The sequence below is a fragment of the Pinus tabuliformis genome, chromosome 3_1, assembly GCF_031772625.1.
Source record: "Pinus tabuliformis cultivar Carrire ecotype Pingquan chromosome 3_1, CPIR1, whole genome shotgun sequence".
Lineage (NCBI taxonomy): Eukaryota > Viridiplantae > Streptophyta > Pinopsida > Pinales > Pinaceae > Pinus > Pinus tabuliformis.
Window position 1 is genome coordinate 89654867 of NC_142301.1, and position 10990 is coordinate 89665856.

Sequence of the window (10990 nt, forward strand, 5' to 3'; positions counted from 1 at the left end):
AGTTTGTGTTGCCATTGTGTTGAAGACTGCTTGGGTGTTGAGTGCTCATATTTTGTCGAAGAACATAATTGACACAAACGAAGAAACGAGGCGTTAGACACTACTGAAGCTTCTGTTTGCTACTGTTGAAGGAGGCCGCACAGTGGTCTGCATCTTGGATATCCATCGATGCATGGAGGTGGAGTGACCACCGTGGCTAGCAGCCTGTTGTTTTTTGCATGCTGTGGGCTGCATGCTTTGGAGGATCCGAATTCGTGTTCTGCCTTTAGATCCAGAGGGTGCGCGGACTGCCAAGGAGGAGGCCGAGATCCCTTTCTTGAAGGCCGGCGTTTCCAATTGTCGAGTGTTGAATCTAGGATTGGGGAGGAAAAAGCTGCCACGACTCTGCCGTGGAGAACGCTGAGGAACGCTGCGCATGGGCTCAAGCTCTACAAAGAGTCGAAGTCGTCGAGATCTGAATCTATTTTCTGGAGGAGAAGGGCTCTATTTGTTTCTCTTTTTTTTTGAATCCGTTGGGCTTCATATTGAATCTGTGTGAGTGCTTGATCGGTGGAGCCTCAAGTTTAGGGCATAGGCCCCATTCCCAAGCACTGGAGAGGCAAATGCAACAGTGCCGACAGAGGTGTGTGGAGATCCGATCAGGAAGCAGCAGATAGGTCGAGCTCGACGGTGTGTGCCGAGCAAGCGGTGGATAGTGGTTGCCAGATTGCACCTGAATCTGCGTGGAGCTTGGAGGTGGAGATTGCCTGGTGTGTTGTTGTTCGCGTGAAGGTGTCGGATCTTCATGGAGCCAAATCTGAGTCTGAGACCTCATTTAATAGCGGTGACAGAGTGCTGAGAAACGTTGTGCCGGTGAATTGAAACAACGTGTTGTGCAAGTGAACATTACTGCTGAACGAGGGATCTGCGGCGTGGAAAAGACTGGAGAAGAGAGGATGTGTTGTGGTATTGGATACTACAGAGAAGAGCATGGTTACGGGTAATTCGATAAAACCCATGATGATATTAGGGGGGGGTTTACAGGTACAAGTACAGGTGTGCAGTTATAATGGTTGGAAGAACCATGTATGCGAAGGACATCCTACAAAACTGGCGGTTGCAGTGGTTAGTACCCATACATTCCGGTGGATGGTTGCTCTTTATATGGATGTCAACATATTCTTTGTTATGTTTGACCACAACCAGACTTTGTGAATCACTAGCATGACAAGTAGTCATTAAGGGGGGAGTTAGAAATAATTAATTCCTAATTGTCTATGGTTGTAATTCTCTACTTGAGGAGTTTGTTCCTACATAATAGAAATTAGCTAGAATATAGCTTCTCCTAGTTTAATGTGTGGGTGAGAGAATCTCTCAACCACACTACTGTACGTCTAAGATAGAATTCCTATCTTGAGACTATTGTTTGTATAAATATGTGTGTAATTTCCTCATTCAATAGATAGAATTCGATTAGTAGTTTGTTGTGTGCTATTTTATGTTTGCAATCAATCACAACTTTGTCATTAAGATCATGGAGCCTCTCAAACACAAGTTCAAAATATTTCTATTATATCAAAATGAAAAACGAATTCTTATATTGTCGTCAAACACAAGTTTAAGGTAAAATTCTAGATAGAACCAAATAATAAAATGACATGTTAAAAAAACCCCTTGAATTCTTCTCTTGGACTAATTGAAGTTTCTTGTTAAATGTTAATTTCAAAATATTATTGCATAATATCTATAATGATATGAATTTATATTAAACTATGCTACAATAAATCTCATTTTTTAATGTTGAATATGTTGTTAATAGATAATTATCATTATATTTACCATATGTGATTTGCGGTTGCGACAACATGATACACTATAATCTCCAAATTCAAAAGGCAACAAATTCAAAAGGCAAAAACATTTTTTGAAATAATTTTCTTTGCCCCTTTTGAAGTAATTGCTAGTTTATTAAATCAAATGAGATCGTTGAAAATGACGACATTAAACGATTCATGGTAAAGGCTTCAGGCGTGACATGTTTGTCAGCTAATTTCTGTATTCCTATACACACATTATAAATTTCAGATGCATAAATCAAACGTCTTATCCCAACGAATATAATCATATGGGCTTTTTTCTGGATCCAATCTTTGGACGATTTGGCTACTGGTCAATGGTCATTCTCTGCAAAATTGTTCAATGATCATTCTCTGCAAAATTGTTGGGAGTCTCGTTATAGCTCTCCCTTTTGCCTTATGTATTGTTATATGTCTTTTTATATTCTCTTAAAAATATGCTGGTTTTTTTTTATCTGAAAAAAAAACGAATATAATCATATGATCCCACACCAACCTACACGGCACAGTGCGATTATTATTCTTATTGTTATATATCACTGCTTCAGTTGCCTCCGAGGAGCTTTCTGATGTGCTCCACCTCCTCTGAACTGATGGCGAATGACTTAGCTAGCACTTCCTGGGGTACGGCGGGACTGGAAGCGAAAGTGGCTGACGGGATATTAAGAATACCCGGATTTTGACTGTTGAGTGCGTTGATCGTAATTGCGGGTTCTTGTCGGGAATTTCTGGTTATTCCAAACAAAATACAGTGGAAAAATCCTTTGTTTCCACTGTTCAGAATTTTCTGATAAATTCTGAAACAACAAAAATATGAACAGAGAGCAATACTCTGTTTTCTGATAATTCAAAAACACAAGAACAGAGCATAAAATAATACTCTACTTTGCCTCAGGATCAAAAACTGATCAAAATAATACTCTGTTTTTGACACAGAAAAATACTCTGTTTTTAACTCAGAAAAACAGAAAAATTCGTTCTCTGGAAACGGTGTTGCAGCAACACAGTTTTTTTTTCAGTTGTTGTTCGTGGTGTTGCAGCAACGCTGTTCGTGGTGTTGCAGCAACGTAACTTTTGACGTCAAGTATTTTTCGACTTACGGTGTAACAGCAACAGGAAATCTTTGACAAAATAACTTTTGGTGTAACAGCAACACACAGAAAGAAACTTCTATTTATGAAAATAAACCAACAGATAAAACTAAGTCTTCCTCACGTAGAGGGATCTTCACAAAATATTATGCTAAAGAGCATCTTCCTCTTGACATAGGGATTACAACAGGAACGCTTCAGTTCCACAAAACAACAATCTCAGAAAATTTCAGCACTGCTGTGCAATACAAAAAAAACTCTCTTGTTCTACACTGCTGTGTGTTACAAAAGGACTTTCAATCTATTTCATCTATCTCTCTGTTTTCTACTTCTATTTCTGTTTCTATTTATAGTGCGGGAAAGGGTCTTCACCGCTTTAACTTGCTGATAAAGTTTCTGCTGCTCATAATTAACAGATTTGATCTTTTGCTGTATTTCTTGAGTCGGTGGTGATGAAATCTATGACTGATAAATGCTACGTCGGCTCGAGGCTGGTTCTTTTCTCTTTCAGCCGTTCTGCTCATTAATATGGTTGTTGAAAAGTAACGGTGTGGCACTAGATCTGATCTTCTTCCTTCTGGAAACACAAAAATAATTAAAGAGTGAAAAGATGGTAATGGCGGTGTCATAAAAGATTAGGAGAAAATGTGGGGCGTCGGATCACGACAAATGAATAAAGTAGCTGCTGCTGTTCTGTTCACTGCAGTTGAAATTATAATTTCAACACTCCCCTTTAATTTCAACTGCTGGGTTATCAGTCATACCCAGAAGTTTCCTTAAAAACTCAAAACTTTTCTGATCCAATGGCTTTGTCAGAATATCTGCAACCTGTTCCTGAGTCCTGCAATGTTGTAAAATGATTTCTCCATTGTTCACCAATTCTCTGATGTAGTGAAACTTTGTGTCTATGTGTTTTGTTCTCTTGTGGAATACAGAGTTCTTGGATAATGCAATAGCTGAGCTATTGTCACAAAAAATAACTGTTGTTGTTGCCTGCTCCCGGCATAGACTTCTCAACATTCTCCTCATCCAAACCGCTTGACATGCTGCTGCTGTAGCTGCCACATACTCTGCTTCTGCTGTAGACAATGCCACAATTGGCTGTTTCTTGGAAGCCCATGAAATGGCTCCTGAACCTATGTGAAAAATGTAACCAGATGTGCTTTTCCGGTCATCTACACTTCCAGCCCAATCACTATCTGTGTATCCAACTAAATCTGAACATTCTGAAACAGTATAAAATATGCCATACCTCTTTGTACCTTTAACATACCTCAGAATTCTCTTTGCTGCCTGCCAATGTGTTTCTTTTGGCTTCTCCATGAATCTGGAAATTAAACTAACAGCATACATTATGTCTGGCCTAGTTGCAGTCAAATACATGAGGCTGCCAACTATGCTCTTGTACACACTAGGGTCAAAATCTTTGCTGCTGTCTTCTTTGCTGAGTTTTAATCCCATCACTGTGGGAGTGATTGCTGCCTTGCTGTCCTGCATGTTAAATCTGCTCAACACTTCATTTACATATTTTGCCTATGAAATAAAAATTCCATTTTTATTTTGATCTACTTCTATTCCTAAGAAGTATCTCAGCAAACCCATGTCAGTCATCTCAAATTCTTCTTTCATGACTGATTTGAAATTTTTAATGAGGTAGTCATCATTACCTGTAAAAATCACATCATCAACATATAACACAACAATTAAAATTTTACAGTCTTTTTCTTTGATGTAAACAGTGGGTTCTCCCTCACACTTCTCAAATCCGTTCTCCAGTAGATAGGAATCTATCCTACTGTACCATGCTCTTGGCGCTTGCTTCAGCCCATAAAGAGCTTTCTTCAATCTGCAGACTTTGTGCTCTTGGCCTTTCTTTTCATAGCCTAGAGGTTGCTCGATGTAAACCTCTTCCATTAATACTCCATTCAAGAATGCTGACTTCACGTCCATTTGGTAAACTTTCCATTTGTTTTGTGCTGCTATGGACAGCACTGCTCTTACTGTTTCCATTCTTGCAACTGGTGCAAAATTCTCCTCATAATCTTTCCCATATTGCTGCTTGTATCCCTTGACAACAAGTCTTTCCTTATGCCTTTCTATCTTGCCTTCAGCATTACTTTTGGTCTTGTAGACCCATTTAACTCCAATGACTTCTTTACCTTTTGGTAGCTCAACTAAATCCCATGTCTTATTTCTTTCTATGGCATTCATTTCTTCATCCATAGCTTCTATCCATTTCTTATCTTTAATTGCATCTTCGAAATGAACAGGGTCATCAACATGACAATACAAAGCAAACAGGGAATTCATTCCTTCATCATAAATATCACTTAAATTTCTGAATTTCTTACCTCTTTCATTCGGTGTGCAAGTGCTTGTAGATGCACTTGAATTTCCTCCTTGTGGTGTGCTTGGAGAAGCATTCTCATTTCTCCTCAATGGTGTCTTTTGCTGTTCTGTTGTTGGCGCTGCTGTTTGGGGATGTGTTTCAGCCAACTCCTCATCATCATCATCATGAGACAAACAGTTTTTAACATTAACTGTTTTCTCTATGCTTCCATCCCAAGCTTCCTCTTCAATAAATTGAACATCTCTGCTCACAAAAAACTTCTTGGTGGATGGGATATATAATCTGTAAGCTTTGGATTCTTCACTATATCCAATGAAAATACATTTCTCCCCTTTGCTGTCCAATTTCTTCCTTAGCTGATCTGGAATGTGTGCATAAGCCACACAACCAAAAACTTTCATGTGGGTGACTCCTTGCTTTCTCCTACTCCATGCTTCTTCTGGCACTTTGTTCATCACTGCTTTTGTAGGACATCTATTCAAAATATATACTGCACAGTGTACAGCTTCAGCCCAATAATCATTTGGCAAATGCTTTGCCTTCAACATGCTCCTCGCCATATCCATGATTGTTCTGTTTTTCCTTTCAGCAACTCCATTTTGCTGCGGGGTGTACCTTGCTGTAAATTGCTTATGAATTCCATTTTATCTGCAAAAACGTAAAAATTCTTTGGAGATATACTCACCTCCTCTGTTAGTTCTCAAAACCTTGATACGCAACCCACTTTGATTTTCTACAAGTGCTTTGAAATTTTGGAATTTTTCAAACACTTCACTCTTATTCTTTAGAAAATAAACCCAAGTCTTTCTAGTAAAGTCATCAATAAATGTTAGAAAATATTGGCTGCCTGCAAGTGATGGAGCTTGCGTCGGTCCACATAAATCTGAATGGACAATTTCTAAAGGTGCTTTTGCCCTTATGCTTTTCCCAGTTGGAAAACTTTCTCTGTGTTGTTTTCCTAATATACAACCTTCACAAAGGCTGTTTGGCTTTTCTATCAATGGTAGTCCTCTTACCATTCCTTTTCTACTCAACAAATTAAGACCTCCAAAGTTGAGATGTCCAAATCTCAAATGCCACAACCAATTTTCATCCTTTGGTACACTTTGGAGGGCCTCTTGTGTCACTGCTGCAATTACTTCTTTATTTTTCAGATCTACCCTTATTCTGAGAGGGAACATCCTGTTCCTTGTCATCTTCACTTCAGCAATACAACGTTTGCTGGGTAATTTGTCCATGATGGTGCATACATCATTCTCAAAGAAAACATTGTAACCCTTCTGAACAAGTTGTCCAATACTCAAGAGATTACACTTCATTCCAGGAACATAATAAACATCTGCTATGGTTTTCTTTTCACCTTTCTTTGTAAATATTTTAACTTCTCCTTTTCCCATAACAGAAATTTTACTATCAGTCCCAAGTGTGACTTGTGACTGCACACTCTGATCTAAAGCAGAAAACAGGGCTATGTTTCCTGTCATATGGTTGCTGCAACCAGAATCTAGAAACCATATATCTTCACTGTTTGGTTCAACCATATTACAAACTAACAACACATTATCTTGACTGATATTTTCTCTAGTGATATTTGCACTAGATCTATTACTCATATCATGCTGCTTTTTCTTACATTCATTTGCATAGTGCCCATATTTTTTACAATAATAACATTGGACATTGGATTTTTCATACCTTTGTCCTTGAGCATGATGTTGTCCACTTTGCTGGCTACTGCCATGGCCTTGGTTCTGATTTGGATTGTTGCCTCTTCCTTGAACATTTGCTGGACTGTTTCTTCCGCCTCTGTATTGGGTTCTTCCTCTTCCTCTCTTGTTTCCTCTGCCTTGACCTCTTCCTCTTCCAAATGACATCTGGGTCTTGAATGCTTGCTCTAGAGATGAGTTTTCATTTCTACTCAACCTCTGCTCATGTGTTATCAGTGATGCATGAAGTTCATCAACTGAAAAATTTGAGAGATCCTTTGTCTCTTCTATGGTGGTGACAATCACATCAAACTTTGAGGGTAGGCACCTCAATAGTTTCTCCACAATCCTCCTTTCTTCAAGAGTTTCTCCATGAGACCTTATCTGTGTGACCAAACCAATTGCTTGTGTGAAGAATGAGTCAATATTGTCTGACTCCTTCATACGCAGGTTCTCAAAATCTTTCCTCAGCAACTGTAGTTTTGCTGTCTTCACTTTCTCCATGCCTTGATAGGCTGTCTTGAGAGTTTGCCATGCTTCTCTGGATGTATTGGCTGCTGCTATCCTCGGAAACACACTCTCATGCACTGCTTGATATAAAAATACAAGGGCTTTTGAGTCCTTCTTCTTATTGCTCTTCAACAACTCTTTCTCTGCCTGAGTTAATCCAATAAACTCTTCTTCATTTGCTGGCTCTTCAAATCCATATTCAACAAGTTCCCATAAATCATGTGAGGCAAACACGGCTCTCATGGTTATTGCCCAGTAGTCATAATTTTTCCCATTGAACTGTGGGAGCTGGGTATTAAACATACCCACGCTGGTGCTGGCCATTCTTGTAATACTTGACTGTAAAAAAATCACTTAATTGTCTTCAGCAGCTACACAAAAAACTAATCTGAAAAATACCTTGACAGCGTTTTCGCTCTGCTGGATAATTTGCTGCAGCAACAAATCTTCTTTCAGCTTCTTTGATGTCTTCAAAGAGCCTGGACAAGCTCTGATACCATGTTGGGAATTTTTGGTTATTCCAAACAAAATACAGTGGAAAAATCCTCTGTTTCCACTGTTCAGAATTTTCTGATAAAATCTGAAACAACAAAAATATGAACAGAGAGCAATACTCTGTTTTCTGATAATTCAAAAACACAAGAACAGAGCATAAAATAATACTCTACTTTGCCTCAGGATCAAAAACTGATCAAAATAATACTCTGTTTTTGACACAGAAAAATACTCTGTTTTTAACTCAAAAAAACAGAAAAATTCGTTCTCTGGAAACGGTGTTGCAGCAACACAGTTTTTTTTTCAGTTGTTGTTCGTGGTGTTGCAGCAACGCTGTTCGTGGTGTTGCAGCAACGTAACTTTTGACGTCAAGTATTTTTCGACTTACGGTGTAACAGCAACAGGAAATCTTTGACAAAATAACTTTTGGTGTAACAGCAACGCACAGAAAGAAACTTCTATTTATGAAAATAAACCAACAGATAAAACTAAGTCTTCCTCACGTAGAGGGATCTTCACAAAATATTATGCTAAAGAGCATCTTCCTCTTGACAGAGGGATTACAACAGGAACGCTTCAGTTCCACAAAACAACTATCTCAGAAAATTTCAGCACTGCTGTGCAATACAAAAAAAACTCTCTTGTTCTACACTGTTGTGTGTTACAAAAGGACTTTCAATCTATTTCATCTATCTCTCTGTTTTCTACTTCTGTTTCTGTTTCTATTTATAGTGCGGGAAAGGGTCTTCACCGCTTTAACTTGCTGATAAAGTTTCTGCTGCTCATAATTAACAGATTTGATCTTTTGCTGTATTTCTTGAGTCGGTGGTGATGAAATCTATGACTGATAAATGCTACGTCGACTCGAGGCTGGTTCTTTTCTCTTTCAGCCGTTCTGCTCATTAATATGGTTGTTGAAAAGTAACGGTGTGGCGCTAGATCTGATCTTCTTCCTTCTGGAAACACAAAAATAATTAAAGAGTGAAAAGATGGTAATGGCGTGTCATAAAAGATTAGGAGAAAATGTGGGGTGCCGGATCACGACAAATGAATAAAGTAGCTGCTGCTGTTCTGTTCACTGCAGTTGAAATTATAATTTCAACAATTCTCTCCGATGTTTTGTGCGAAGTGCAGTGTACCCTTGGGGAACACGAACACATCGCCAACTTCCAGAATTGCAGAGAAGAGTTTGTTGGTATCTGAATCCACGAAACCAACGGAGAGTTTCCCTTCCATTACATATAGTATTTCACTGGCTCTTGGACGGATATGTGGAGGTACTTCCACTCCCACAGCCATATCTATGCGAGCTATGAGTATTCCGAGCGTGTTGAGGTGCGGCATGTTCTATGTATTAGCAGCAACGATGCTGATTCCCATTGGATTGGCTGATGTGTTCCCTGGCGTGCGCAGAGTCGATGTCATGAAGTGTTTAGGAGAAGCTTCATTGGGATTAAGGCAAGGCAACCCGTTCATAAAAGCAGAAGACTTGGCGTTCGCCACACAGAAATCCTGCAACGCATCTGGATCTCCATTGATTCTCTCCGTTGCCATGAGAAAAACTACGAGGAAAATGAGGGGGAAGCAAGAGGGGATATTGAGGGCCATTGTAACGATTCAAATGATCGTTTGATAATGCTGCAAACGAAATGGAATGACATCTAGTAAGTGAGTAGGGAATTTACAGAGATAGATACGTGTAAATGAAATGAAACTCGAGTCATCGTCCAAATATTCAAACCTTCAGTCTCAATTCCCCACGTAAATTATTCATCTTATTCGTGGAAATATCCAAACTTTTAGTAGGCACGTAAATTATTAAAATTCTGATAAGGCGGGCTCTGCTTTGTAAAAGGTTGTAAATCCAGGTGAACCAAAAGGATTGGATAGTCGGTTGTTACAATATTTCGCTATTTCAATTGCATGACCCTCATATGCGAGTTTTGATTGAGGAACTCTGTTTTCAAAAAGACGGTAACGTCTAGGTGAACCGATGATTAGAGTGTCTCGCCTGATTAATTGTCGACGAAATTCATGCTTAATCTCAAATGAAAGAAGCACCTTTTTAGGGGCACAAAAAAAAGTTATCAATATGAAAACCAGTTAAACAAGGAGGCCTACGATGCAGCAAGTCCCTGTCGCCAGATTTACGTATTTTATTGGAAAGGCAGTATGCCCCAAAGCTGGGGTATTTTGATCTGATATAAAGGTGTTCGCTTGCAGCGTTTCCAACAGAACCTATTACGCTATCGTCATGTGGCCTTGGCACAGGTATATAAAAGTTCTCGTACCTTCTGAGCCTACCCAGAAATTAAGCCCCTATATTCTTTATTCTGGAAAATTTTCTTCTTTTACACTTAATGTTCGGCTCTTGCCAAGAGTACCTGGAGTCCGTAATTGTATAATGTTTTATTTCTTATATAAGGTGGATTGATGACATGGACTTTGTCCATCTATAAGACATTATGTCAGTGGCTAGGAATCATGATCATACTCTTACATACATAGTCGAATAGTTTAGTGATAACTTTTTCATGTAACATGCAAAAGCAGCTAGACCTGTCTCATAAGATATCATTCTTTTGACATGCATGGCTCCTTTTATGTAACATGCAAACGCAGCTAGACTAGACTTATAGGATATCATTCTTTTGACATGCATGGCTTAGAAAACATTGAATCTTTGATTATGACATTTAGGAGCATTGTATGTATCCACATCTCATGCTATTAGTTATTTCACACTTTAATTTATATATGACCATCTCATAGAGTTAATTTCTTAATAACATTACTGAAATCATTGACATAACACCCTACCATTATGGTGCTTAATGCTAACATTTTTCCTATGTACAATGGTTACATGTAAATTCTAGTAAAGTAAAAATGGCTCCATGGCCCAGGTAATACAACCACTAACTAAGTCCCCACTCTGGAAAGCAATAAAAATCATATGCATTTAATTAAAACTCAACTCCTAAAAACATAAGCACACATAAG

At 38.7% G+C, this 10990-nt stretch overlaps 1 pseudogene; it reads right to left on the reverse strand.

The window, feature by feature from the left end:
- Positions 1 to 2379: 2379 nt before the first annotated feature.
- LOC149185924 (germin-like protein 8-3) lies at positions 2380 to 9595 on the reverse strand (annotated as a pseudogene).
- Between the last annotated feature and the right edge of the window lie 1395 nt (positions 9596 to 10990).